The 25,307-nt window shown below is 36.1% G+C and overlaps 34 non-coding genes across 34 annotated transcripts; all 34 read right to left on the bottom strand.

The window, feature by feature from the left end:
* Positions 1-319: 319 nt before the first annotated feature.
* Positions 320-410, bottom strand: TRNAR-UCU (transfer RNA arginine (anticodon UCU)). Its single transcript is given in 2 exon segments — positions 320-355; positions 374-410. It is a non-coding gene; the product is annotated as a tRNA-Arg (tRNA).
* An 873-nt stretch (positions 411-1,283) lies between these two features.
* TRNAR-UCU (transfer RNA arginine (anticodon UCU)) lies at positions 1,284-1,374 on the bottom strand. The gene is given in 2 exon segments: positions 1,284-1,319; positions 1,338-1,374. It is a non-coding gene; the product is annotated as a tRNA-Arg (tRNA).
* A 341-nt stretch (positions 1,375-1,715) lies between these two features.
* Positions 1,716-1,788, bottom strand: TRNAK-UUU (transfer RNA lysine (anticodon UUU)). The gene has a single exon. It is a non-coding gene; the product is annotated as a tRNA-Lys (tRNA).
* An 864-nt stretch (positions 1,789-2,652) lies between these two features.
* On the bottom strand, positions 2,653-2,725 carry TRNAK-UUU (transfer RNA lysine (anticodon UUU)). The gene has a single exon. It is a non-coding gene; the product is annotated as a tRNA-Lys (tRNA).
* A 459-nt stretch (positions 2,726-3,184) lies between these two features.
* TRNAR-UCU (transfer RNA arginine (anticodon UCU)) lies at positions 3,185-3,275 on the bottom strand. Its single transcript is given in 2 exon segments — positions 3,185-3,220; positions 3,239-3,275. It is a non-coding gene; the product is annotated as a tRNA-Arg (tRNA).
* An 873-nt stretch (positions 3,276-4,148) lies between these two features.
* Positions 4,149-4,239, bottom strand: TRNAR-UCU (transfer RNA arginine (anticodon UCU)). The gene is given in 2 exon segments: positions 4,149-4,184; positions 4,203-4,239. It is a non-coding gene; the product is annotated as a tRNA-Arg (tRNA).
* Positions 4,240-4,580: 341 nt separating this feature from the next.
* TRNAK-UUU (transfer RNA lysine (anticodon UUU)) lies at positions 4,581-4,653 on the bottom strand. The gene has a single exon. It is a non-coding gene; the product is annotated as a tRNA-Lys (tRNA).
* An 863-nt stretch (positions 4,654-5,516) lies between these two features.
* TRNAK-UUU (transfer RNA lysine (anticodon UUU)) lies at positions 5,517-5,589 on the bottom strand. Its single transcript has one exon. It is a non-coding gene; the product is annotated as a tRNA-Lys (tRNA).
* A 459-nt stretch (positions 5,590-6,048) lies between these two features.
* Positions 6,049-6,139, bottom strand: TRNAR-UCU (transfer RNA arginine (anticodon UCU)). Its single transcript is given in 2 exon segments — positions 6,049-6,084; positions 6,103-6,139. It is a non-coding gene; the product is annotated as a tRNA-Arg (tRNA).
* A 1,278-nt stretch (positions 6,140-7,417) lies between these two features.
* On the bottom strand, positions 7,418-7,490 carry TRNAK-UUU (transfer RNA lysine (anticodon UUU)). The gene has a single exon. It is a non-coding gene; the product is annotated as a tRNA-Lys (tRNA).
* Positions 7,491-7,949: 459 nt separating this feature from the next.
* TRNAR-UCU (transfer RNA arginine (anticodon UCU)) lies at positions 7,950-8,040 on the bottom strand. The gene is given in 2 exon segments: positions 7,950-7,985; positions 8,004-8,040. It is a non-coding gene; the product is annotated as a tRNA-Arg (tRNA).
* Positions 8,041-8,381: 341 nt separating this feature from the next.
* On the bottom strand, positions 8,382-8,454 carry TRNAK-UUU (transfer RNA lysine (anticodon UUU)). The gene has a single exon. It is a non-coding gene; the product is annotated as a tRNA-Lys (tRNA).
* Positions 8,455-9,318: 864 nt separating this feature from the next.
* On the bottom strand, positions 9,319-9,391 carry TRNAK-UUU (transfer RNA lysine (anticodon UUU)). Its single transcript has one exon. It is a non-coding gene; the product is annotated as a tRNA-Lys (tRNA).
* A 459-nt stretch (positions 9,392-9,850) lies between these two features.
* Positions 9,851-9,941, bottom strand: TRNAR-UCU (transfer RNA arginine (anticodon UCU)). Its single transcript is given in 2 exon segments — positions 9,851-9,886; positions 9,905-9,941. It is a non-coding gene; the product is annotated as a tRNA-Arg (tRNA).
* An 873-nt stretch (positions 9,942-10,814) lies between these two features.
* On the bottom strand, positions 10,815-10,905 carry TRNAR-UCU (transfer RNA arginine (anticodon UCU)). The gene is given in 2 exon segments: positions 10,815-10,850; positions 10,869-10,905. It is a non-coding gene; the product is annotated as a tRNA-Arg (tRNA).
* A 341-nt stretch (positions 10,906-11,246) lies between these two features.
* On the bottom strand, positions 11,247-11,319 carry TRNAK-UUU (transfer RNA lysine (anticodon UUU)). Its single transcript has one exon. It is a non-coding gene; the product is annotated as a tRNA-Lys (tRNA).
* An 864-nt stretch (positions 11,320-12,183) lies between these two features.
* Positions 12,184-12,256, bottom strand: TRNAK-UUU (transfer RNA lysine (anticodon UUU)). The gene has a single exon. It is a non-coding gene; the product is annotated as a tRNA-Lys (tRNA).
* A 459-nt stretch (positions 12,257-12,715) lies between these two features.
* On the bottom strand, positions 12,716-12,806 carry TRNAR-UCU (transfer RNA arginine (anticodon UCU)). Its single transcript is given in 2 exon segments — positions 12,716-12,751; positions 12,770-12,806. It is a non-coding gene; the product is annotated as a tRNA-Arg (tRNA).
* A 341-nt stretch (positions 12,807-13,147) lies between these two features.
* TRNAK-UUU (transfer RNA lysine (anticodon UUU)) lies at positions 13,148-13,220 on the bottom strand. The gene has a single exon. It is a non-coding gene; the product is annotated as a tRNA-Lys (tRNA).
* Positions 13,221-14,084: 864 nt separating this feature from the next.
* TRNAK-UUU (transfer RNA lysine (anticodon UUU)) lies at positions 14,085-14,157 on the bottom strand. The gene has a single exon. It is a non-coding gene; the product is annotated as a tRNA-Lys (tRNA).
* A 459-nt stretch (positions 14,158-14,616) lies between these two features.
* TRNAR-UCU (transfer RNA arginine (anticodon UCU)) lies at positions 14,617-14,707 on the bottom strand. Its single transcript is given in 2 exon segments — positions 14,617-14,652; positions 14,671-14,707. It is a non-coding gene; the product is annotated as a tRNA-Arg (tRNA).
* A 1,305-nt stretch (positions 14,708-16,012) lies between these two features.
* On the bottom strand, positions 16,013-16,085 carry TRNAK-UUU (transfer RNA lysine (anticodon UUU)). Its single transcript has one exon. It is a non-coding gene; the product is annotated as a tRNA-Lys (tRNA).
* Positions 16,086-16,949: 864 nt separating this feature from the next.
* On the bottom strand, positions 16,950-17,022 carry TRNAK-UUU (transfer RNA lysine (anticodon UUU)). The gene has a single exon. It is a non-coding gene; the product is annotated as a tRNA-Lys (tRNA).
* A 459-nt stretch (positions 17,023-17,481) lies between these two features.
* On the bottom strand, positions 17,482-17,572 carry TRNAR-UCU (transfer RNA arginine (anticodon UCU)). The gene is given in 2 exon segments: positions 17,482-17,517; positions 17,536-17,572. It is a non-coding gene; the product is annotated as a tRNA-Arg (tRNA).
* Positions 17,573-17,913: 341 nt separating this feature from the next.
* TRNAK-UUU (transfer RNA lysine (anticodon UUU)) lies at positions 17,914-17,986 on the bottom strand. The gene has a single exon. It is a non-coding gene; the product is annotated as a tRNA-Lys (tRNA).
* An 864-nt stretch (positions 17,987-18,850) lies between these two features.
* Positions 18,851-18,923, bottom strand: TRNAK-UUU (transfer RNA lysine (anticodon UUU)). Its single transcript has one exon. It is a non-coding gene; the product is annotated as a tRNA-Lys (tRNA).
* Positions 18,924-19,382: 459 nt separating this feature from the next.
* On the bottom strand, positions 19,383-19,473 carry TRNAR-UCU (transfer RNA arginine (anticodon UCU)). The gene is given in 2 exon segments: positions 19,383-19,418; positions 19,437-19,473. It is a non-coding gene; the product is annotated as a tRNA-Arg (tRNA).
* Positions 19,474-19,814: 341 nt separating this feature from the next.
* On the bottom strand, positions 19,815-19,887 carry TRNAK-UUU (transfer RNA lysine (anticodon UUU)). The gene has a single exon. It is a non-coding gene; the product is annotated as a tRNA-Lys (tRNA).
* An 864-nt stretch (positions 19,888-20,751) lies between these two features.
* TRNAK-UUU (transfer RNA lysine (anticodon UUU)) lies at positions 20,752-20,824 on the bottom strand. Its single transcript has one exon. It is a non-coding gene; the product is annotated as a tRNA-Lys (tRNA).
* Positions 20,825-21,283: 459 nt separating this feature from the next.
* On the bottom strand, positions 21,284-21,374 carry TRNAR-UCU (transfer RNA arginine (anticodon UCU)). The gene is given in 2 exon segments: positions 21,284-21,319; positions 21,338-21,374. It is a non-coding gene; the product is annotated as a tRNA-Arg (tRNA).
* An 873-nt stretch (positions 21,375-22,247) lies between these two features.
* Positions 22,248-22,338, bottom strand: TRNAR-UCU (transfer RNA arginine (anticodon UCU)). Its single transcript is given in 2 exon segments — positions 22,248-22,283; positions 22,302-22,338. It is a non-coding gene; the product is annotated as a tRNA-Arg (tRNA).
* A 341-nt stretch (positions 22,339-22,679) lies between these two features.
* TRNAK-UUU (transfer RNA lysine (anticodon UUU)) lies at positions 22,680-22,752 on the bottom strand. Its single transcript has one exon. It is a non-coding gene; the product is annotated as a tRNA-Lys (tRNA).
* An 864-nt stretch (positions 22,753-23,616) lies between these two features.
* On the bottom strand, positions 23,617-23,689 carry TRNAK-UUU (transfer RNA lysine (anticodon UUU)). The gene has a single exon. It is a non-coding gene; the product is annotated as a tRNA-Lys (tRNA).
* An 890-nt stretch (positions 23,690-24,579) lies between these two features.
* TRNAK-UUU (transfer RNA lysine (anticodon UUU)) lies at positions 24,580-24,652 on the bottom strand. The gene has a single exon. It is a non-coding gene; the product is annotated as a tRNA-Lys (tRNA).
* Between the last annotated feature and the right edge of the window lie 655 nt (positions 24,653-25,307).

Raw genomic sequence — 25,307 nt, 5'->3', positions numbered from 1 at the left:
ATTTCTTCAGTAAATGTAACCTTATTTTTAGTCCTGAAGTTGCTACTATCTCATTTTTTTGCTGACGTCAAATTCATATGTGTTTATTGACATGGTAAAATTAAGGAAGGGCCCAAAATCTTACTTCCGAGTAAATTATATTTTCATCAGTACAGCTGACAATTTCCTCTTCTGCATAGATTACCCAAATTGAATGGTGTCTCTTTAAAATAGACTTCCTTTTACTGACCTTTTTTAGCAAATGATTTTGGTGAAGCAGAAGCATGCATGCATCGCTTATAACTTCTTTAAATAGTTATGAAATACACAGGGATAAAACTGACTCTGGTGGGATTCGAACCCACAGCCTTTGAATACCTTCTTGACATTCACCTAGAAGTCCAATGCGCTATCCATTGCGCCACAGAGCCAATCTGCTTGAGTGAGGTGCACAGATATTCAGAAATGAAATAATGAGCTTTGAGCTGTTGATCAACTTTATAAAGTTCATTGGATACTATAACCATGGCTATATTTTGAATATTGAATTGGGTAAAAGTTATTCACCGTGTCAAACTACATGATACAGTTGGTAAGTCTGCATACAACTTAAGTTTAGTGTATCATCATCTGATATATGAGACAGATGGGTTTTTCACTTCTCCATGAAAGACATTTTTTTTTAATTTTGGTAATGGAATATCTTATTCATCATGCAGTGGAACACAAAAAGAATGTACAATCAGAATACTTTTTCTTTAAAGTAGCCTACCGCCTGAACGGGGACTTGAACCCTGGACCCTCAGATTAAAAGTCTGATGCTCTACCGACTGAGCTATCCAGGCTCTGATACAGCAAACCTCAAAATCACCTAATCAAAATTTGGCAGCGTCCCAACTAACGCTATGTTTCTTAAGATGGTTACCTGAAGAAGGTACCAAATACACTAGAATATAATAATGAATTGATATTTCAAGCATTTGAAATTTCTTCAGTAAATGTAACCTTATTTTTAGTCCTGAAGTTGCTACTATCTCATTTTTTTGCTGACGTCAAATTCATATGTGTTTATTGACATGGTAAAATTAAGGAAGGGCCCAAAATCTTACTTCCGAGTAAATTATATTTTCATCAGTACAGCTGACAATTTCCTCTTCTGCATAGATTACCCAAATTGAACGGTGTCTCTTTAAAATAGACTTCCTTTTACTGACCTTTTTTAGCAAATGATTTTGGTGAAGCAGAAGCATGCATGCATCGCTTATAACTTCTTTAAATAGTTATGAAATAAACAGGGATAAAACTGACTCTGGTGGGATTCGAACCCACAGCCTTTGAATACCTTCTTGACATTCACCTAGAAGTCCAATGCGCTATCCATTGCGCCACAGAGCCAATCTGCTTGAGTGAGGTGCACAGATATTCAGAAATGAAATAATGAGCTTTGAGCTGTTGATCAACTTTATAAAGTTCATTGGATACTATAACCATGGCTATATTTTGAATATTGAATTGGGTAAAAGTTATTCACCGTGTCAAACTACATGATACAGTTGGTAAGTCTGCATAAAACTTAAGTTTAGTGTATCGTCATCTGATATATGAGACAGATGGGTTTTTCACTTCTCCATGAAAGACGTTTTTTTTTAATTTTGGTAATGGAATATCTTATTCATCATGCAGTGGAACACAAAAAGAATGTACAATCAGAATACTTTTTCTTTAAAGTAGCCGACCGCCTGAACAGGGACTTGAACCCTGGACCCTCAGATTAAAAGTCTGATGCTCTACCGACTGAGCTATCCAGGCTCTGCAACACTGCAACTAAAAATCAGCTAAAAATGATGTGGACGCACACCAACCTACACTTTAATTCTTAATATGGTTACATATATTAGCAATCAAATATGTAGAGTTTAATAATTAATTGATATTTCAAGCATTTGAAATTTCAGCAGCACACGTAATCTATTTTAAATCCTGAAATTCGTTCTATCTCATTTTCGGCTGACTTAGAAATCATGTCTCTAAATTGACATTGTGAAATTAGTAAAAGGCCAAATACTATTACTAGGTACTAAATTACATGTCCAGCAGTATAACTGGAAATTTACTCTTGGGCATAGATTATGCAACATTTTCAAAGCAAACAGTGTCTGTTTAAATAGACTTTCTTTCACTGCCGTTTTGGTAAATGTCTCTGGTTATGCAGAAGCAGGCATTGTTTGTTACTGTTTCAATTAGTTATAAGATAAAGGAGGGATAAAACTGACCCAGCTAGTATTCCAACCCAAAGACTTTGAATGCTTTCTCTACATTCGCCTAGAACCCCAAGCCGCTATCCATTGCACCAGAGATCCAACCTGATTCAACAAGGTGAACAGAAATTCTCAAATAAAAAGATGAGCTATCAGCGGTTGACCAACTTTATAAAGTGATTTGGAAACTATAAGCAGGGTTCCATTTTGAACATTGAATTGGGGAAAAGATAATCAACATCTCAAACGACATGATACCGTTGCGGTAAGTCTTCTTAACTCTTGTCAAATGGTACACGACCGATGGGTATTTAATGGCTCCATTAAGAGTAACTTGCAATTACTCTAATGGGACTACTCGTTCATTGGATCCTGAAAAGAGCATGTCATTAGAGTACATTTTCTTTAAACAAACCGCCTGAACAGGGACTTGAACCCTGGACCCTCAGATTAAAAGTCTGATGCTCTACCGACTGAGCTATCCAGGCTCTGATACAGCAAACCTCAAAATCACCTAATCAAAATTTGGCAGTGTCCCAACTAACGCTATGTTTCTTAAGATGGTTACCTGAAGAAGGTACCAAATACACTAGAATATAATAATGAATCGATATTTCAAGCATTTGAAATTTCTTCAGTAAATGTAACCTTATTTTTAGTCCTGAAGTTGCTACTATCTCATTTTTTTGCTGACGTCAAATTCATATGTGTTTATTGACATGGTAAAATTAAGGAAGGGCCCAAAATCTTACTTCCGAGTAAATTATATTTTCATCAGTACAGCTGACAATTTCCTCTTCTGCATAGATTACCCAAATTGAACGGTGTCTCTTTAAAATAGACTTCCTTTTACTGACCTTTTTTAGCAAATGATTTTGGTGAAGCAGAAGCATGCATGCATCGCTTATAACTTCTTTAAATAGTTATGAAATACACAGGGATAAAACTGACTCTGGTGGGATTCGAACCCACAGCCTTTGAATACCTTCTTGACATTCACCTAGAAGTCCAATGCGCTATCCATTGCGCCACAGAGCCAATCTGCTTGAGTGAGGTGCACAGATATTCAGAAATGAAATAATGAGCTTTGAGCTGTTGATCAACTTTATAAAGTTCATTGGATACTATAACCATGGCTATATTTTGAATATTGAATTGGGTAAAAGTTATTCACCGTGTCAAACTACATGATACAGTTGGTAAGTCTGCATACAACTTAAGTTTAGTGTATCATCATCTGATATATGAGACAGATGGGTTTTTCACTTCTCCATGAAAGACATTTTTTTTTAATTTTGGTAATGGAATATCTTATTCATCATGCAGTGGAACACAAAAAGAATGTACAATCAGAATACTTTTTCTTTAAAGTAGCCTACCGCCTGAACGGGGACTTGAACCCTGGACCCTCAGATTAAAAGTCTGATGCTCTACCGACTGAGCTATCCAGGCTCTGATACAGCAAACCTCAAAATCACCTAATCAAAATTTGGCAGCGTCCCAACTAACGCTATGTTTCTTAATATGGTTACCTGAAGAAGGTACCAAATACACTAGAATATAATAATGAATTGATATTTCAAGCATTTGAAATTTCTTCAGTAAATGTAACCTTATTTTTAGTCCTGAAGTTGCTACTATCTCATTTTTTTGCTGACGTCAAATTCATATGTGTTTATTGACATGGTAAAATTAAGGAAGGGCCCAAAATCTTACTTCCGAGTAAATTATATTTTCATCAGTACAGCTGACAATTTCCTCTTCTGCATAGATTACCCAAATTGAACGGTGTCTCTTTAAAATAGACTTCCTTTTACTGACCTTTTTTAGCAAATGATTTTGGTGAAGCAGAAGCATGCATGCATCGCTTATAACTTCTTTAAATAGTTATGAAATAAACAGGGATAAAACTGACTCTGGTGGGATTCGAACCCACAGCCTTTGAATACCTTCTTGACATTCACTTAGAAGTCCAATGCGCTATCCATTGCGCCACAGAGCCAATCTGCTTGAGTGAGGTGCACAGATATTCAGAAATGAAATAATGAGCTTTGAGCTGTTGATCAACTTTATAAAGTTCATTGGATACTATAACCATGGCTATATTTTGAATATTGAATTGGGTAAAAGTTATTCACCGTGTCAAACTACATGATACAGTTGGTAAGTCTGCATACAACTTAAGTTTAGTGTATCGTCATCTGATATATGAGACAGATGGGTTTTTCACTTCTCCATGAAAGACGTTTTTTTTTTATTTTGGTAATGGAATATCTTATTCATCATGCAGTGGAACACAAAAAGAATGTACAATCAGAATACTTTTTCTTTAAAGTAGCCGACCGCCTGAACAGGGACTTGAACCCTGGACCCTCAGATTAAAAGTCTGATGCTCTACCGACTGAGCTATCCAGGCTCTGCAACACTGCAACTAAAAATCAGCTAAAAATGATGTGGACGCACACCAACCTACACTTTAATTCTTAATATGGTTACATATATTAGCAATCAAATATGTAGAGTTTAATAATTAATTGATATTTCAAGCATTTGAAATTTCAGCAGCACACGTAATCTATTTTAAATCCTGAAATTCGTTCTATCTCATTTTCGGCTGACTTAGAAATCATGTCTCTAAATTGACATTGTGAAATTAGTAAAAGGCAAATACTATTACTAGGTACTAAATTACATGTCCAGCAGTATAACTGGAAATTTACTCTTGGGCATAGATTATGCAACATTTTCAAAGCAAACAGTGTCTGTTTAAATAGACTTTCTTTCACTGCCGTTTTGGTAAATGTCTCTGGTTATGCAGAAGCAGGCATTGTTTGTTACTGTTTCAATTAGTTATAAGATAAAGGAGGGATAAAACTGACCCAGCTAGTATTCCAACCCAAAGACTTTGAATGCTTTCTCTACATTCGCCTAGAACCCCAAGCCGCTATCCATTGCACCAGAGATCCAACCTGATTCAACAAGGTGAACAGAAATTCTCAAATAAAAAGATGAGCTATCAGCGGTTGACCAACTTTATAAAGTGATTTGGAAACTATAAGCAGGGTTCCATTTTGAACATTGAATTGGGGAAAAGATAATCAACATCTCAAACGACATGATACCGTTGCGGTAAGTCTTCTTAACTCTTGTCAAATGGTACACGACCGATGGGTATTTAATGGCTCCATTAAGAGTAACTTGCAATTACTCTAATGGGACTACTCGTTCATTGGATCCTGAAAAGAGCATGTCATTAGAGTACATTTTCTTTAAACAAACCGCCTGAACAGGGACTTGAACCCTGGACCCTCAGATTAAAAGTCTGATGCTCTACCGACTGAGCTATCCAGGCTCTGATACAGCAAACCTCAAAATCACCTAATCAAAATTTGGCAGCGTCCCAACTAACGCTATGTTTCTTAAGATGGTTACCTGAAGAAGGTACCAAATACACTAGAATATAATAATGAATTGATATTTCAAGCATTTGAAATTTCTTCAGTAAATGTAACCTTATTTTTAGTCCTGAAGTTGCTACTATCTCATTTTTTTGCTGACGTCAAATTCATATGTGTTTATTGACATGGTAAAATTAAGGAAGGGCCCAAAATCTTACTTCCGAGTAAATTATATTTTCATCAGTACAGCTGACAATTTCCTCTTCTGCATAGATTACCCAAATTGAACGGTGTCTCTTTAAAATAGACTTCCTTTTACTGACCTTTTTTAGCAAATGATTTTGGTGAAGCAGAAGCATGCATGCATCGCTTATAACTTCTTTAAATAGTTATGAAATAAACAGGGATAAAACTGACTCTGGTGGGATTCGAACCCACAGCCTTTGAATACCTTCTTGACATTCACCTAGAAGTCCAATGCGCTATCCATTGCGCCACAGAGCCAATCTGCTTGAGTGAGGTGCACAGATATTCAGAAATGAAATAATGAGCTTTGAGCTGTTGATCAACTTTATAAAGTTCATTGGATACTATAACCATGGCTATATTTTGAATATTGAATTGGGTAAAAGTTATTCACCGTGTCAAACTACATGATACAGTTGGTAAGTCTGCATAAAACTTAAGTTTAGTGTATCGTCATCTGATATATGAGACAGATGGGTTTTTCACTTCTCCATGAAAGACGTTTTTTTTTAATTTTGGTAATGGAATATCTTATTCATCAAGCAGTGGAACACAAAAAGAATGTACAATCAGAATACTTTTTCTTTAAAGTAGCCGACCGCCTGAACAGGGACTTGAACCCTGGACCCTCAGATTAAAAGTCTGATGCTCTACCGACTGAGCTATCCGGGCTCTGCAACACTGCAACTAAAAATCAGCTAAAAATGATGTGGACGCACACCAACCTACACTTTAATTCTTAATATGGTTACATATATTAGCAATCAAATATGTAGAGTTTAATAATTAATTGATATTTCAAGCATTTGAAATTTCAGCAGCACACGTAATCTATTTTAAATCCTGAAATTCGTTCTATCTCATTTTCGGCTGACTTAGAAATCATGTCTCTAAATTGACATTGTGAAATTAGTAAAAGGCCAAATACTATTACTAGGTACTAAATTACATGTCCAGCAGTATAACTGGAAATTTACTCTTGGGCATAGATTATGCAACATTTTCAAAGCAAACAGTGTCTGTTTAAATAGACTTTCTTTCACTGCCGTTTTGGTAAATGTCTCTGGTTATGCAGAAGCAGGCATTGTTTGTTACTGTTTCAATTAGTTATAAGATAAAGGAGGGATAAAACTGACCCAGCTAGTATTCCAACCCAAAGACTTTGAATGCATTCTCTACATTCGCCTAGAACCCCAAGCCGCTATCCATTGCACCAGAGATCCAACCTGATTCAACAAGGTGAACAGAAATTCTCAAATAAAAAGATGAGCTATCAGCGGTTGACCAACTTTATAAAGTGATTTGGAAACTATAAGCAGGGTTCCATTTTGAACATTGAATTGGGGAAAAGATAATCAACATCTCAAACGACATGATACCGTTGCGGTAAGTCTTCTTAACTCTTGTCAAATGGTACACGACCGATGGGTATTTAATGGCTCCATTAAGAGTAACTTGCAATTACTCTAATGGGACTACTCGTTCATTGGATCCTGAAAAGAGCATGTCATTAGAGTACATTTTCTTTAAACAAACCGCCTGAACAGGGACTTGAACCCTGGACCCTCAGATTAAAAGTCTGATGCTCTACCGACTGAGCTATCCAGGCTCTGATACAGCAAACCTCAAAATCACCTAATCAAAATTTGGCAGTGTCCCAACTAACGCTATGTTTCTTAAGATGGTTACCTGAAGAAGGTACCAAATACACTAGAATATAATAATGAATTGATATTTCAAGCATTTGAAATTTCTTCAGTAAATGTAACCTTATTTTTAGTCCTGAAGTTGCTACTATCTCATTTTTTTGCTGACGTCAAATTCATATGTGTTTATTGACATGGTAAAATTAAGGAAGGGCCCAAAATCTTACTTCCGAGTAAATTATATTTTCATCAGTACAGCTGACAATTTCCTCTTCTGCATAGATTACCCAAATTGAACGGTGTCTCTTTAAAATAGACTTCCTTTTACTGACCTTTTTTAGCAAATGATTTTGGTGAAGCAGAAGCATGCATGCATCGCTTATAACTTCTTTAAATAGTTATGAAATAAACAGGGATAAAACTGACTCTGGTGGGATTCGAACCCACAGCCTTTGAATACCTTCTTGACATTCACCTAGAAGTCCAATGCGCTATCCATTGCGCCACAGAGCCAATCTGCTTGAATGAGGTGCACAGATATTCAGAAATGAAATAATGAGCTTTGAGCTGTTGATCAACTTTATAAAGTTCATTGGATACTATAACCATGGCTATATCTTGAATATTGAATTGGGTAAAAGTTATTCACCGTGTCAAACTACATGATACAGTTGGTAAGTCTGCATACAACTTAAGTTTAGTGTATCGTCATCTGATATATGAGACAGATGGGTTTTTCACTTCTCCATGAAAGACGTTTTTTTTTAATTTTGGTAATGGAATATCTTATTCATCATGCAGTGGAACACAAAAAGAATGTACAATCAGAATACTTTTTCTTTAAAGTAGCCGACCGCCTGAACAGGGACTTGAACCCTGGACCCTCAGATTAAAAGTCTGATGCTCTACCGACTGAGCTATCCAGGCTCTGCAACACTGCAACTAAAAATCAGCTAAAAATGATGTGGACGCACACCAACCTACACTTTAATTCTTAATATGGTTACATATATTAGCAATCAAATATGTAGAGTTTAATAATTAATTGATATTTCAAGCATTTGAAATTTCAGCAGCACACGTAATCTATTTTAAATCCTGAAATTCGTTCTATCTCATTTTCGGCTGACTTAGAAATCATGTCTCTAAATTGACATTGTGAAATTAGTAAAAGGCCAAATACTATTACTAGGTACTAAATTACATGTCCAGCAGTATAACTGGAAATTTACTCTTGGGCATAGATTATGCAACATTTTCAAAGCAAACAGTGTCTGTTTAAATAGACTTTCTTTCACTGCCGTTTTGGTAAATGTCTCTGGTTATGCAGAAGCAGGCATTGTTTGTTACTGTTTCAATTAGTTATAAGATAAAGGAGGGATAAAACTGACCCAGCTAGTATTCCAACCCAAAGACTTTGAATGCTTTCTCTACATTCGCCTAGAACCCCAAGCCGCTATCCATTGCACCAGAGATCCAACCTGATTCAACAAGGTGAACAGAAATTCTCAAATAAAAAGATGAGCTATCAGCGGTTGACCAACTTTATAAAGTGATTTGGAAACTATAAGCAGGGTTCCATTTTGAACATTGAATTGGGGAAAAGATAATCAACATCTCAAACGACATGATACCGTTGCGGTAAGTCTTCTTAACTCTTGTCAAATGGTACACGACCGATGGGTATTTAATGGCTCCATTAAGAGTAACTTGCAATTACTCTAATGGGACTACTCGTTCATTGGATCCTGAAAAGAGCATGTCATTAGAGTACATTTTCTTTAAACAAACCGCCTGAACAGGGACTTGAACCCTGGACCCTCAGATTAAAAGTCTGATGCTCTACCGACTGAGCTATCCAGGCTCTGATACAGCAAACCTCAAAATCACCTAATCAAAATTTGGCAGTGTCCCAACTAACGCTATGTTTCTTAAGATGGTTACCTGAAGAAGGTACCAAATACACTAGAATATAATAATGAATTGATATTTCAAGCATTTGAAATTTCTTCAGTAAATGTAACCTTATTTTTAGTCCTGAAGTTGCTACTATCTCATTTTTTTGCTGACGTCAAATTCATATGTGTTTATTGACATGGTAAAATTAAGGAAGGGCCCAAAATCTTACTTCCGAGTAAATTATATTTTCATCAGTACAGCTGACAATTTCCTCTTCTGCATAGATTACCCAAATTGAACGGTGTCTCTTTAAAATAGACTTCCTTTTACTGACCTTTTTTAGCAAATGATTTTGGTGAAGCAGAAGCATGCATGCATCGCTTATAACTTCTTTAAATAGTTATGAAATACACAGGGATAAAACTGACTCTGGTGGGATTCGAACCCACAGCCTTTGAATACCTTCTTGACATTCACCTAGAAGTCCAATGCGCTATCCATTGCGCCACAGAGCCAATCTGCTTGAGTGAGGTGCACAGATATTCAGAAATGAAATAATGAGCTTTGAGCTGTTGATCAACTTTATAAAGTTCATTGGATACTATAACCATGGCTATATTTTGAATATTGAATTGGGTAAAAGTTATTCACCGTGTCAAACTACATGATACAGTTGGTAAGTCTGCATACAACTTAAGTTTAGTGTATCATCATCTGATATATGAGACAGATGGGTTTTTCACTTCTCCATGAAAGACATTTTTTTTTAATTTTGGAAATGGAATATCTTATTCATCATGCAGTGGAACACAAAAAGAATGTACAATCAGAATACTTTTTCTTTAAAGTAGCCTACCGCCTGAACGGGGACTTGAACCCTGGACCCTCAGATTAAAAGTCTGATGCTCTACCGACTGAGCTATCCAGGCTCTGATACAGCAAACCTCAAAATCACCTAATCAAAATTTGGCAGCGTCCCAACTAACGCTATGTTTCTTAAGATGGTTACCTGAAGAAGGTACCAAATACACTAGAATATAATAATGAATTGATATTTCAAGCATTTGAAATTTCTTCAGTAAATGTAACCTTATTTTTAGTCCTGAAGTTGCTACTATCTCATTTTTTTGCTGACGTCAAATTCATATGTGTTTATTGACATGGTAAAATTAAGGAAGGGCCCAAAATCTTACTTCCGAGTAAATTATATTTTCATCAGTACAGCTGACAATTTCCTCTTCTGCATAGATTACCCAAATTGAACGGTGTCTCTTTAAAATAGACTTCCTTTTACTGACCTTTTTTAGCAAATGATTTTGGTGAAGCAGAAGCATGCATGCATCGCTTATAACTTCTTTAAATAGTTATGAAATAAACAGGGATAAAACTGACTCTGGTGGGATTCGAACCCACAGCCTTTGAATACCTTCTTGACATTCACCTAGAAGTCCAATGCGCTATCCATTGCGCCACAGAGCCAATCTGCTTGAGTGAGGTGCACAGATATTCAGAAATGAAATAATGAGCTTTGAGCTGTTGATCAACTTTATAAAGTTCATTGGATACTATAACCATGGCTATATTTTGAATATTGAATTGGGTAAAAGTTATTCACCGTGTCAAACTACATGATACAGTTGGTAAGTCTGCATAAAACTTAAGTTTAGTGTATCGTCATCTGATATATGAGACAGATGGGTTTTTCACTTCTCCATGAAAGACGTTTTTTTTTAATTTTGGTAATGGAATATCTTATTCATCATGCAGTGGAACACAAAAAGAATGTACAATCAGAATACTTTTTCTTTAAAGTAGCCGACCGCCTGAACAGGGACTTGAACCCTGGACCCTCAGATTAAAAGTCTGATGCTCTACCGACTGAGCTATCCAGGCTCTGCAACACTGCAACTAAAAATCAGCTAAAAATGATGTGGACGCACACCAACCTACACTTTAATTCTTAATATGGTTACATATATTAGCAATCAAATATGTAGAGTTTAATAATTAATTGATATTTCAAGCATTTGAAATTTCAGCAGCACACGTAATCTATTTTAAATCCTGAAATTCGTTCTATCTCATTTTCGGCTGACTTAGAAATCATGTCTCTAAATTGACATTGTGAAATTAGTAAAAGGCCAAATACTATTACTAGGTACTAAATTACATGTCCAGCAGTATAACTGGAAATTTACTCTTGGGCATAGATTATGCAACATTTTCAAAGCAAACAGTGTCTGTTTAAATAGACTTTCTTTCACTGCCGTTTTGGTAAATGTCTCTGGTTATGCAGAAGCAGGCATTGTTTGTTACTGTTTCAATTAGTTATAAGATAAAGGAGGGATAAAACTGACCCAGCTAGTATTCCAACCCAAAGACTTTGAATGCTTTCTCTACATTCGCCTAGAACCCCAAGCCGCTATCCATTGCACCAGAGATCCAACCTGATTCAACAAGGTGAACAGAAATTCTCAAATAAAAAGATGAGCTATCAGCGGTTGACCAACTTTATAAAGTGATTTGGAAACTATAAGCAGGGTTCCATTTTGAACATTGAATTGGGGAAAAGATAATCAACATCTCAAACGACATGATACCGTTGCGGTAAGTCTTCTTAACTCTTGTCAAATGGTACACGACCGATGGGTATTTAATGGCTCCATTAAGAGTAACTTGCAATTACTCTAATGGGACTACTCGTTCATTGGATCCTGAAAAGAGCATGTCATTAGAGTACATTTTCTTTAAACAAACCGCCTGAACAGGGACTTGAACCCTGGACCCTCAGATTAAAAGTCTGATGCTCTACCGACTGAGCTATCCAGGCTCTGATACAGCAAACCTCAAAATCACCTAATCAAAATTTGGCAGTGTCCCAACTAACGCTATGTTTCTTAAGATGGTTACCTGAAGAAGGTACCAAATACACTAGAATATAATAATGAATTGATATTTCAAGCATTTGAAATTTCTTCAGTAAATGTAACCTTATTTTTAGTCCTGAAGTTGCTACTATCTCATTTTTTTGCTGACGTCAAATTCATATGTGTTTATTGACATGGTAAAATTAAGGAAGGGCCCAAAATCTTACTTCCGAGTAAATTATATTTTCATCAGTACAGCTGACAATTTCCTCTTCTGCATAGATTACCCAAATTGAACGGTGTCTCTTTAAAATAGACTTCCTTTTACTGACCTTTTTTAGCAAATGATTTTGGTGAAGCAGAAGCATGCATGCATCGCTTATAACTTCTTTAAATAGTTATGAAATAAACAGGGATAAAACTGACTCTGGTGGGATTCGAACCCACAGCCTTTGAATACCTTCTTGACATTCACCTAGAAGTCCAATGCGCTATCCATTGCGCCACAGAGCCAATCTGCTTGAATGAGGTGCACAGATATTCAGAAATGAAATAATGAGCTTTGAGCTGTTGATCAACTTTATAAAGTTCATTGGATACTATAACCATGGCTATATCTTGAATATTGAATTGGGTAAAAGTTATTCACCGTGTCAAACTACATGATACAGTTGGTAAGTCTGCATACAACTTAAGTTTAGTGTATCGTCATCTGATATATGAGACAGATGGGTTTTTCACTTCTCCATGAAAGACGTTTTTTTTTAATTTTGGTAATGGAATATCTTATTCATCATGCAGTGGAACACAAAAAGAATGTACAATCAGAATACTTTTTCTTTAAAGTAGCCGACCGCCTGAACAGGGACTTGAACCCTGGACCCTCAGATTAAAAGTCTGATGCTCTACCGACTGAGCTATCCAGGCTCTGCAACACTGCAACTAAAAATCAGCTAAAAATGATGTGGACGCACACCAACCTACACTTTAATTCTTAATATGGTTACATATATTAGCAATCAAATATGTAGAGTTTAATAATTAATTGATATTTCAAGCATTTGAAATTTCAGCAGCACACGTAATCTATTTTAAATCCTGAAATTCGTTCTATCTCATTTTCGGCTGACTTAGAAATCATGTCTCTAAATTGACATTGTGAAATTAGTAAAAGGCCAAATACTATTACTAGGTACTAAATTACATGTCCAGCAGTATAACTGGAAATTTACTCTTGGGCATAGATTATGCAACATTTTCAAAGCAAACAGTGTCTGTTTAAATAGACTTTCTTTCACTGCCGTTTTGGTAAATGTCTCTGGTTATGCAGAAGCAGGCATTGTTTGTTACTGTTTCAATTAGTTATAAGATAAAGGAGGGATAAAACTGACCCAGCTAGTATTCCAACCCAAAGACTTTGAATGCTTTCTCTACATTCGCCTAGAACCCCAAGCCGCTATCCATTGCACCAGAGATCCAACCTGATTCAACAAGGTGAACAGAAATTCTCAAATAAAAAGATGAGCTATCAGCGGTTGACCAACTTTATAAAGTGATTTGGAAACTATAAGCAGGGTTCCATTTTGAACATTGAATTGGGGAAAAGATAATCAACATCTCAAACGACATGATACCGTTGCGGTAAGTCTTCTTAACTCTTGTCAAATGGTACACGACCGATGGGTATTTAATGGCTCCATTAAGAGTAACTTGCAATTACTCTAATGGGACTACTCGTTCATTGGATCCTGAAAAGAGCATGTCATTAGAGTACATTTTCTTTAAACAAACCGCCTGAACAGGGACTTGAACCCTGGACCCTCAGATTAAAAGTCTGATGCTCTACCGACTGAGCTATCCAGGCTCTGATACAGCAAACCTCAAAATCACCTAATCAAAATTTGGCAGTGTCCCAACTAACGCTATGTTTCTTAAGATGGTTACCTGAAGAAGGTACCAAATACACTAGAATATAATAATGAATTGATATTTCAAGCATTTGAAATTTCTTCAGTAAATGTAACCTTATTTTTAGTCCTGAAGTTGCTACTATCTCATTTTTTTGCTGACGTCAAATTCATATGTGTTTATTGACATGGTAAAATTAAGGAAGGGCCCAAAATCTTACTTCCGAGTAAATTATATTTTCATCAGTACAGCTGACAATTTCCTCTTCTGCATAGATTACCCAAATTGAACGGTGTCTCTTTAAAATAGACTTCCTTTTACTGACCTTTTTTAGCAAATGATTTTGGTGAAGCAGAAGCATGCATGCATCGCTTATAACTTCTTTAAATAGTTATGAAATACACAGGGATAAAACTGACTCTGGTGGGATTCGAACCCACAGCCTTTGAATACCTTCTTGACATTCACCTAGAAGTCCAATGCGCTATCCATTGCGCCACAGAGCCAATCTGCTTGAGTGAGGTGCACAGATATTCAGAAATGAAATAATGAGCTTTGAGCTGTTGATCAACTTTATAAAGTTCATTGGATACTATAACCATGGCTATATTTTGAATATTGAATTGGGTAAAAGTTATTCACCGTGTCAAACTACATGATACAGTTGGTAAGTCTGCATACAACTTAAGTTTAGTGTATCATCATCTGATATATGAGACAGATGGGTTTTTCACTTCTCCATGAAAGACATTTTTTTTTAATTTTGGAAATGGAATATCTTATTCATCATGCAGTGGAACACAAAAAGAATGTACAATCAGAATACTTTTTCTTTAAAGTAGCCTACCGCCTGAACGGGGACTTGAACCCTGGACCCTCAGATTAAAAGTCTGATGCTCTACCGACTGAGCTATCCAGGCTCTGATACAGCAAACCTCAAAATCACCTAATCAAAATTTGGCAGCGTCCCAACTAACGCTATGTTTCTTAAGATGGTTACCTGAAGAAGGTACCAAATACACTAGAATATAATAATGAATTGATATTTCAAGCATTTGAAATTTCTTCAGTAAATGTAACCTTATTTTTAGTCCTGAAGTTGCTACTATCTCATTTTTTTGCTGACGTCAAATTCATATGTGTTTATTGACATGGTAAAATTAAGGAAGGGCCCAAAATCTTACTTCCGAGTAAATTATATTTTCATCAGTACAGCTGACAATTTCCTCTTCTGCATAGATTACCCAAATTGAACGGTGTCTCTTTAAAATAGACTTCCTTTTACTGACCTTTTTTAGCAAATGATTTTGGTGAAGCAGAAGCATGCATGCATCGCTTATAACTTCTTTAAATAGTTATGAAATAAACAGGGATAAAACTGACTCTGGTGGGATTCGAACCCACAGCCTTTGAATACCTTCTTGACATTCACCTAAAAGTCCAATGCGCTATCCATTGCGCCACAGAGCCAATCTGCTTGAGTGAGGTGCACAGATATTCAGAAATGAAATAATGAGCTTTGAGCTGTTGATCAACTTTATAAAGTTCATTGGATACTATAACCATGGCTATATTTTGAATATTGAATTGGGTAAAAGTTATTCACCGTGTCAAACTACATGATACAGTTGGTAAGTCTGCATAAAACTTAAGTTTAGTGTATCGTCATCTGATATATGAGACAGATGGGTTTTTCACTTCTCCATGAAAGACGTTTTTTTTTAATTTTGGTAATGGAATATCTTATTCATCATGCAGTGGAACACAAAAAGAATGTACAATCAGAATACTTTTTCTTTAAAGTAGCCGACCGCCTGAACAGGGACTTGAACCCTGGACCCTCAGATTAAAAGTCTGATGCTCTACCGACTGAGCTATCCAGGCTCTGCAACACTGCAACTAAAAATCAGCTAAAAATGATGTGGACGCACACCAACCTACACTTTAATTCTTAATATGGTTACATATATTAGCAATCAAATATGTAGAGTTTAATAATTAATTGATATTTCAAGCATTTGAAATTTCAGCAGCACACGTAATCTATTTTAAATCCTGAAATTCGTTCTATCTCATTTTCGGCTGACTTAGAAATCATGTCTCTAAATTGACATTGTGAAATTAGTAAAAGGCCAAATACTATTACTAGGTACTAAATTACATGTCCAGCAGTATAACTGGAAATTTACTCTTGGGCATAGATTATGCAACATTTTCAAAGCAAACAGTGTCTGTTTAAATAGACTTTCTTTCACTGCCGTTTTGGTAAATGTCTCTGGTTATGCAGAAGCAGGCATTGTTTGTTACTGTTTCAATTAGTTATAAGATAAAGGAGGGATAAAACTGACCCAGCTAGTATTCCAACCCAAAGACTTTGAATGCTTTCTCTACATTCGCCTAGAACCCCAAGCCGCTATCCATTGCACCAGAGATCCAACCTGATTCAACAAGGTGAACAGAAATTCTCAAATAAAAAGATGAGCTATCAGCGGTTGACCAACTTTATAAAGTGATTTGGAAACTATAAGCAGGGTTCCATTTTGAACATTGAATTGGGGAAAAGATAATCAACATCTCAAACGACATGATACCGTTGCGGTAAGTCTTCTTAACTCTTGTCAAATGGTACACGACCGATGGGTATTTAATGGCTCCATTAAGAGTAACTTGCAATTACTCTAATGGGACTACTCGTTCATTGGATCCTGAAAAGAGCATGTCATTAGAGTACATTTTCTTTAAACAAACCGCCTGAACAGGGACTTGAACCCTGGACCCTCAGATTAAAAGTCTGATGCTCTACCGACTGAGCTATCCAGGCTCTGATGCAGCAAACCTCAAAATCACCTAATCAAAATTTGGCAGTGTCCCAACTAACGCTATGTTTCTTAAGATGGTTACCTGAAGAAGGTACCAAATACACTAGAATATAATAATGAATTGATATTTCAAGCATTTGAAATTTCTTCAGTAAATGTAACCTTATTTTTAGTCCTGAAGTTGCTACTATCTCATTTTTTTGCTGACGTCAAATTCATATGTGTTTATTGACATGGTAAAATTAAGGAAGGGCCCAAAATCTTACTTCCGAGTAAATTATATTTTCATCAGTACAGCTGACAATTTCCTCTTCTGCATAGATTACCCAAATTGAACGGTGTCTCTTTAAAATAGACTTCCTTTTACTGACCTTTTTTAGCAAATGATTTTGGTGAAGCAGAAGCATGCATGCATCGCTTATAACTTCTTTAAATAGTTATGAAATAAACAGGGATAAAACTGACTCTGGTGGGATTCGAACCCACAGCCTTTGAATACCTTCTTGACATTCACCTAGAAGTCCAATGCGCTATCCATTGCGCCACAGAGCCAATCTGCTTGAGTGAGGTGCACAGATATTCAGAAATGAAATAATGAGCTTTGAGCTGTTGATCAACTTTATAAAGTTCATTGGATACTATAACCATGGCTATATTTTGAATATTGAATTGGGTAAAAGTTATTCACCGTGTCAAACTACATGATACAGTTGGTAAGTCTGCATAAAACTTAAGTTTAGTGTATCGTCATCTGATATATGAGACAGATGGGTTTTTCACTTCTCCATGAAAGACGTTTTTTTTTAATTTTGGTAATGGAATATCTTATTCATCATGCAGTGGAACTCAAAAAGAATGTACAATCAGAATACTTTTTCTTTAAAGTAGCCGACCGCCTGAACAGGGACTTGAACCCTGGACCCTCAGATTAAAAGTCTGATGCTCTACCGACTGAGCTATCCAGGCTCTGCAACACTGCAACTAAAAATCAGCTAAAAATGATGTGGACGCACACCAACCTACACTTTAATTCTTAATATGGTTACATATATTAGCAATCAAATATGTAGAGTTTAATAATTAATTGATATTTCAAGCATTTGAAATTTCAGCAGCACACGTAATCTATTTTAAATCCTGAAATTCGTTCTATCTCATTTTCGGCTGACTTAGAAATCATGTCTCTAAATTGACATTGTGAAATTAGTAAAAGGCCAAATACTATTACTAGGTACTAAATTACATGTCCAGCAGTATAACTGGAAATTTACTCTTGGGCATAGATTATGCAACATTTTCAAAGCAAACAGTGTCTGTTTAAATAGACTTTCTTTCACTGCCGTTTTGGTAAATGTCTCTGGTTATGCAGAAGCAGGCATTGTTTGTTACTGTTTCAATTAGTTATAAGATAAAGGAGGGATAAAACTGACCCAGCTAGTATTCCAACCCAAAGACTTTGAATGCTTTCTCTACATTCGCCTAGAACCCCAAGCCGCTATCCATTGCACCAGAGATCCAACCTGATTCAACAAGGTGAACAGAAATTCTCAAATAAAAAGATGAGCTATCAGCGGTTGACCAACTTTATAAAGTGATTTGGAAACTATAAGCAGGGTTCCATTTTGAACATTGAATTGGGGAAAAGATAATCAACATCTCAAACGACATGATACCGTTGCGGTAAGTCTTCTTAACTCTTGTCAAATGGTACACGACCGATGGGTATTTAATGGCTCCATTAAGAGTAACTTGCAATTACTCTAATGGGACTACTCGTTCATTGGATCCTGAAAAGAGCATGTCATTAGAGTACATTTTCTTTAAACAAACCGCCTGAACAGGGACTTGAACCCTGGACCCTCAGATTAAAAGTCTGATGCTCTACCGACTGAGCTATCCAGGCTCTGATACAGCAAACCTCAAAATCACCTAATCAAAATTTGGCAGTGTCCCAACTAACGCTATGTTTCTTAAGATGGTTACCTGAAGAAGGTACCAAATACACTAGAATATAATAATGAATTGATATTTCAAGCATTTGAAATTTCTTCAGTAAATGTAACCTTATTTTTAGTCCTGAAGTTGCTACTATCTCATTTTTTTGCTGACGTCAAATTCATATGTGTTTATTGACATGGTAAAATTAAGGAAGGGCCCAAAATCTTACTTCCGAGTAAATTATATTTTCATCAGTACAGCTGACAATTTCCTCTTCTGCATAGATTACCCAAATTGAACGGTGTCTCTTTAAAATAGACTTCCTTTTACTGACCTTTTTTAGCAAATGATTTTGGTGAAGCAGAAGCATGCATGCATCGCTTATAACTTCTTTAAATAGTTATGAAATAAACAGGGATAAAACTGACTCTGGTGGGATTCTAACCCACAGCCTTTGAATACCTTCTTGACATTCACCTAGAAGTCCAATGCGCTATCCATTGCGCCACAGAGCCAATCTGCTTGAATGAGGTGCACAGATATTCAGAAATGAAATAATGAGCTTTGAGCTGTTGATCAACTTTATAAAGTTCATTGGATACTATAACCATGGCTATATCTTGAATATTGAATTGGGTAAAAGTTATTCACCGTGTCAAACTACATGATACAGTTGGTAAGTCTGCATACAACTTAAGTTTAGTGTATCGTCATCTGATATATGAGACAGATGGGTTTTTCACTTCTCCATGAAAGACGTTTTTTTTTAATTTTGGTAATGGAATATCTTATTCATCATGCAGTGGAACACAAAAAGAATGTACAATCAGAATACTTTTTCTTTAAAGTAGCCGACCGCCTGAACAGGGACTTGAACCCTGGACCCTCAGATTAAAAGTCTGATGCTCTACCGACTGAGCTATCCAGGCTCTGCAACACTGCAACTAAAAATCAGCTAAAAATGATGTGGACGCACACCAACCTACACTTTAATTCTTAATATGGTTACATATATTAGCAATCAAATATGTAGAGTTTAATAATTAATTGATATTTCAAGCATTTGAAATTTCAGCAGCACACGTAATCTATTTTAAATCCTGAAATTCGTTCTATCTCATTTTCGGCTGACTTAGAAATCATGTCTCTAAATTGACATTGTGAAATTAGTAAAAGGCCAAATACTATTACTAGGTACTAAATTACATGTCCAGCAGTATAACTGGAAATTTACTCTTGGGCATAGATTATGCAACATTTTCAAAGCAAACAGTGTCTGTTTAAATAGACTTTCTTTCACTGCCGTTTTGGTAAATGTCTCTGGTTATGCAGAAGCAGGCATTGTTTGTTACTGTTTCAATTAGTTATAAGATAAAGGAGGGATAAAACTGACCCAGCTAGTATTCCAACCCAAAGACTTTGAATGCTTTCTCTACATTCGCCTAGAACCCCAAGCCGCTATCCATTGCACCAGAGATCCAACCTGATTCAACAAGGTGAACAGAAATTCTCAAATAAAAAGATGAGCTATCAGCGGTTGACCAACTTTATAAAGTGATTTGGAAACTATAAGCAGGGTTCCATTTTGAACATTGAATTGGGGAAAAGATAATCAACATCTCAAACGACATGATACCGTTGCGGTAAGTCTTCTTAACTCTTGTCAAATGGTACACGACCGATGGGTATTTAATGGCTCCATTAAGAGTAACTTGCAATTACTCTAATGGGACTTCTCGTTCATTGGATCCTGAAAAGAGCATGTCATTAGAGTACATTTTCTTTAAACAAACCGCCTGAACAGGGACTTGAACCCTGGACCCTCAGATTAAAAGTCTGATGCTCTACCGACTGAGCTATCCAGGCTCTGATACAGCAAACCTCAAAATCACCTAATCAAAATTTGGCAGTGTCCCAACTAACGCTATGTTTCTTAAGATGGTTACCTGAAGAAGGTACCAAATACACTAGAATATAATAATGAATTGATATTTCAAGCATTTGAAATTTCTTCAGTAAATGTAACCTTATTTTTAGTCCTGAAGTTGCTACTATCTCATTTTTTTGCTGACGTCAAATTCATATGTGTTTATTGACATGGTAAAATTAAGGAAGGGCCCAAAATCTTACTTCCGAGTAAATTATATTTTCATCAGTACAGCTGACAATTTCCTCTTCTGCATAGATTACCCAAATTGAACGGTGTCTCTTTAAAATAGACTTCCTTTTACTGACCTTTTTTAGCAAATGATTTTGGTGAAGCAGAAGCATGCATGCATCGCTTATAACTTCTTTAAATAGTTATGAAATACACAGGGATAAAACTGACTCTGGTGGGATTCGAACCCACAGCCTTTGAATACCTTCTTGACATTCACCTAGAAGTCCAATGCGCTATCCATTGCGCCACAGAGCCAATCTGCTTGAGTGAGGTGCACAGATATTCAGAAATGAAATAATGAGCTTTGAGCTGTTGATCAACTTTATAAAGTTCATTGGATACTATAACCATGGCTATATTTTGAATATTGAATTGGGTAAAAGTTATTCACCGTGTCAAACTACATGATACAGTTGGTAAGTCTGCATACAACTTAAGTTTAGTGTATCATCATCTGATATATGAGACAGATGGGTTTTTCACTTCTCCATGAAAGACATTTTTTTTTAATTTTGGAAATGGAATATCTTATTCATCATGCAGTGGAACACAAAAAGAATGTACAATCAGAATACTTTTTCTTTAAAGTAGCCTACCGCCTGAACGGGGACTTGAACCCTGGACCCTCAGATTAAAAGTCTGATGCTCTACCGACTGAGCTATCCAGGCTCTGATACAGCAAACCTCAAAATCACCTAATCAAAATTTGGCAGCGTCCCAACTAACGCTATGTTTCTTAAGATGGTTACCTGAAGAAGGTACCAAATACACTAGAATATAATAATGAATTGATATTTCAAGCATTTGAAATTTCTTCAGTAAATGTAACCTTATTTTTAGTCCTGAAGTTGCTACTATCTCATTTTTTTGCTGACGTCAAATTCATATGTGTTTATTGACATGGTAAAATTAAGGAAGGGCCCAAAATCTTACTTCCGAGTAAATTATATTTTCATCAGTACAGCTGACAATTTCCTCTTCTGCATAGATTACCCAAATTGAACGGTGTCTCTTTAAAATAGACTTCCTTTTACTGACCTTTTTTAGCAAATGATTTTGGTGAAGCAGAAGCATGCATGCATCGCTTATAACTTCTTTAAATAGTTATGAAATAAACAGGGATAAAACTGACTCTGGTGGGATTCGAACCCACAGCCTTTGAATACCTTCTTGACATTCACCTAGAAGTCCAATGCGCTATCCATTGCGCCACAGAGCCAATCTGCTTGAGTGAGGTGCACAGATATTCAGAAATGAAATAATGAGCTTTGAGCTGTTGATCAACTTTATAAAGTTCATTGGATACTATAACCATGGCTATATTTTGAATATTGAATTGGGTAAAAGTTATTCACCGTGTCAAACTACATGATACAGTTGGTAAGTCTGCATAAAACTTAAGTTTAGTGTATCGTCATCTGATATATGAGACAGATGGGTTTTTCACTTCTCCATGAAAGACGTTTTTTTTTAATTTTGGTAATGGAATATCTTATTCATCATGCAGTGGAACACAAAAAGAATGTACAATCAGAATACTTTTTCTTTAAAGTAGCCGACCGCCTGAACAGGGACTTGAACCCTGGACCCTCAGATTAAAAGTCTGATGCTCTACCGACTGAGCTATCCAGGCTCTGCAACACTGCAACTAAAAATCAGCTAAAAATGATGTGGACGCACACCAACCTACACTTTAATTCTTAATATGGTTACATATATTAGCAATCAAATATGTAGAGTTTAATAATTAATTGATATTTCAAGCATTTGAAATTTCAGCAGCACACGTAATCTATTTTAAATCCTGAAATTCGTTCTATCTCATTTTCGGCTGACTTAGAAATCATGTCTCTAAATTGACATTGTGAAATTAGTAAAAGGCCAAATACTATTACTAGGTACTAAATTACATGTCCAGCAGTATAACTGGAAATTTACTCTTGGGCATAGATTATGCAACATTTTCAAAGCAAACAGTGTCTGTTTAAATAGACTTTCTTTCACTGCCGTTTTGGTAAATGTCTCTGGTTATGCAGAAGCAGGCATTGTTTGTTACTGTTTCAATTAGTTATAAGATAAAGGAGGGATAAAACTGACCCAGCTAGTATTCCAACCCAAAGACTTTGAATGCTTTCTCTACATTCGCCTAGAACCCCAAGCCGCTATCCATTGCACCAGAGATCCAACCTGATTCAACAAGGTGAACAGAAATTCTCAAATAAAAAGATGAGCTATCAGCGGTTGACCAACTTTATAAAGTGATTTGGAAACTATAAGCAGGGTTCCATTTTGAACATTGAATTGGGGAAAAGATAATCAACATCTCAAACGACATGATACCGTTGCGGTAAGTCTTCTTAACTCTTGTCAAATGGTACACGACCGATGGGTATTTAATGGCTCCATTAAGAGTAACTTGCAATTACTCTAATGGGACTACTCGTTCATTGGATCCTGAAAAGAGCATGTCATTAGAGTACATTTTCTTTAAACAAACCGCCTGAACAGGGACTTGAACCCTGGACCCTCAGATTAAAAGTCTGATGCTCTACCGACTGAGCTATCCAGGCTCTGATACAGCAAACCTCAAAATCACCTAATCAAAATTTGGCAGTGTCCCAACTAACGCTATGTTTCTTAAGATGGTTACCTGAAGAAGGTACCAAATACACTAGAATATAATAATGAATTGATATTTCAAGCATTTGAAATTTCTTCAGTAAATGTAACCTTATTTTTAGTCCTGAAGTTGCTACTATCTCATTTTTTTGCTGACGTCAAATTCATATGTGTTTATTGACATGGTAAAATTAAGGAAGGGCCCAAAATCTTACTTCCGAGTAAATTATATTTTCATCAGTACAGCTGACAATTTCCTCTTCTGCATAGATTACCCAAATTGAACGGTGTCTCTTTAAAATAGACTTCCTTTTACTGACCTTTTTTAGCAAATGATTTTGGTGAAGCAGAAGCATGCATGCATCGCTTATAACTTCTTTAAATAGTTATGAAATAAACAGGGATAAAACTGACTCTGGAGGATTCGAACCCACAGCCTTTGAATACCTTCTTGACATTCACCTAGAAGTCCAATGCGCTATCCATTGCGCCACAGAGCCAATCTGCTTGAATGAGGTGCACAGATATTCAGAAATGAAATAATGAGCTTTGAGCTGTTGATCAACTTTATAAAGTTCATTGGATACTATAACCATGGCTATATCTTGAATATTGAATTGGGTAAAAGTTATTCACCGTGTCAAACTACATGATACAGTTGGTAAGTCTGCATACAACTTAAGTTTAGTGTATCGTCATCTGATATATGAGACAGATGGGTTTTTCACTTCTCCATGAAAGACGTTTTTTTTTAATTTTGGTAATGGAATATCTTATTCATCATGCAGTGGAACACAAAAAGAATGTACAATCAGAATACTTTTTCTTTAAAGTAGCCGACCGCCTGAACAGGGACTTGAACCCTGGACCCTCAGATTAAAAGTCTGATGCTCTACCGACTGAGCTATCCAGGCTCTGCAACACTGCAACTAAAAATCAGCTAAAAATGATGTGGACGCACACTAACCTACACTTTAATTCTTAATATGGTTACATATATTAGCAATCAAATATGTAGAGTTTAATAATTAATTGATATTTCAAGCATTTGAAATTTCAGCAGCACACGTAATCTATTTTAAATCCTGAAATTCGTTCTATCTCATTTTCGGCTGACTTAGAAATCATGTCTCTAAATTGACATTGTGAAATTAGTAAAAGGCCAAATACTATTACTAGGTACTAAATTACATGTCCAGCAGTATAACTGGAAATTTACTCTTGGGCATAGATTATGCAACATTTTCAAAGCAAACAGTGTCTGTTTAAATAGACTTTCTTTCACTGCCGTTTTGGTAAATGTCTCTGGTTATGCAGAAGCAGGCATTGTTTGTTACTGTTTCAATTAGTTATAAGATAAAGGAGGGATAAAACTGACCCAGCTAGTATTCCAACCCAAAGACTTTGAATGCTTTCTCTACATTCGCCTAGAACCCCAAGCCGCTATCCATTGCACCAGAGATCCAACCTGATTCAACAAGGTGAACAGAAATTCTCAAATAAAAAGATGAGCTATCAGCGGTTGACCAACTTTATAAAGTGATTTGGAAACTATAAGCAGGGTTCCAT

This window comes from Triturus cristatus, chromosome 4_1 (assembly GCF_964204655.1).
Source record: "Triturus cristatus chromosome 4_1, aTriCri1.1, whole genome shotgun sequence".
Taxonomy (NCBI): Eukaryota; Metazoa; Chordata; class Amphibia; order Caudata; family Salamandridae; genus Triturus; species Triturus cristatus.
The sequence above is the reverse complement of the archived record's forward strand: the minus strand, read 5'-3'. Positions and strand labels throughout refer to the sequence as shown.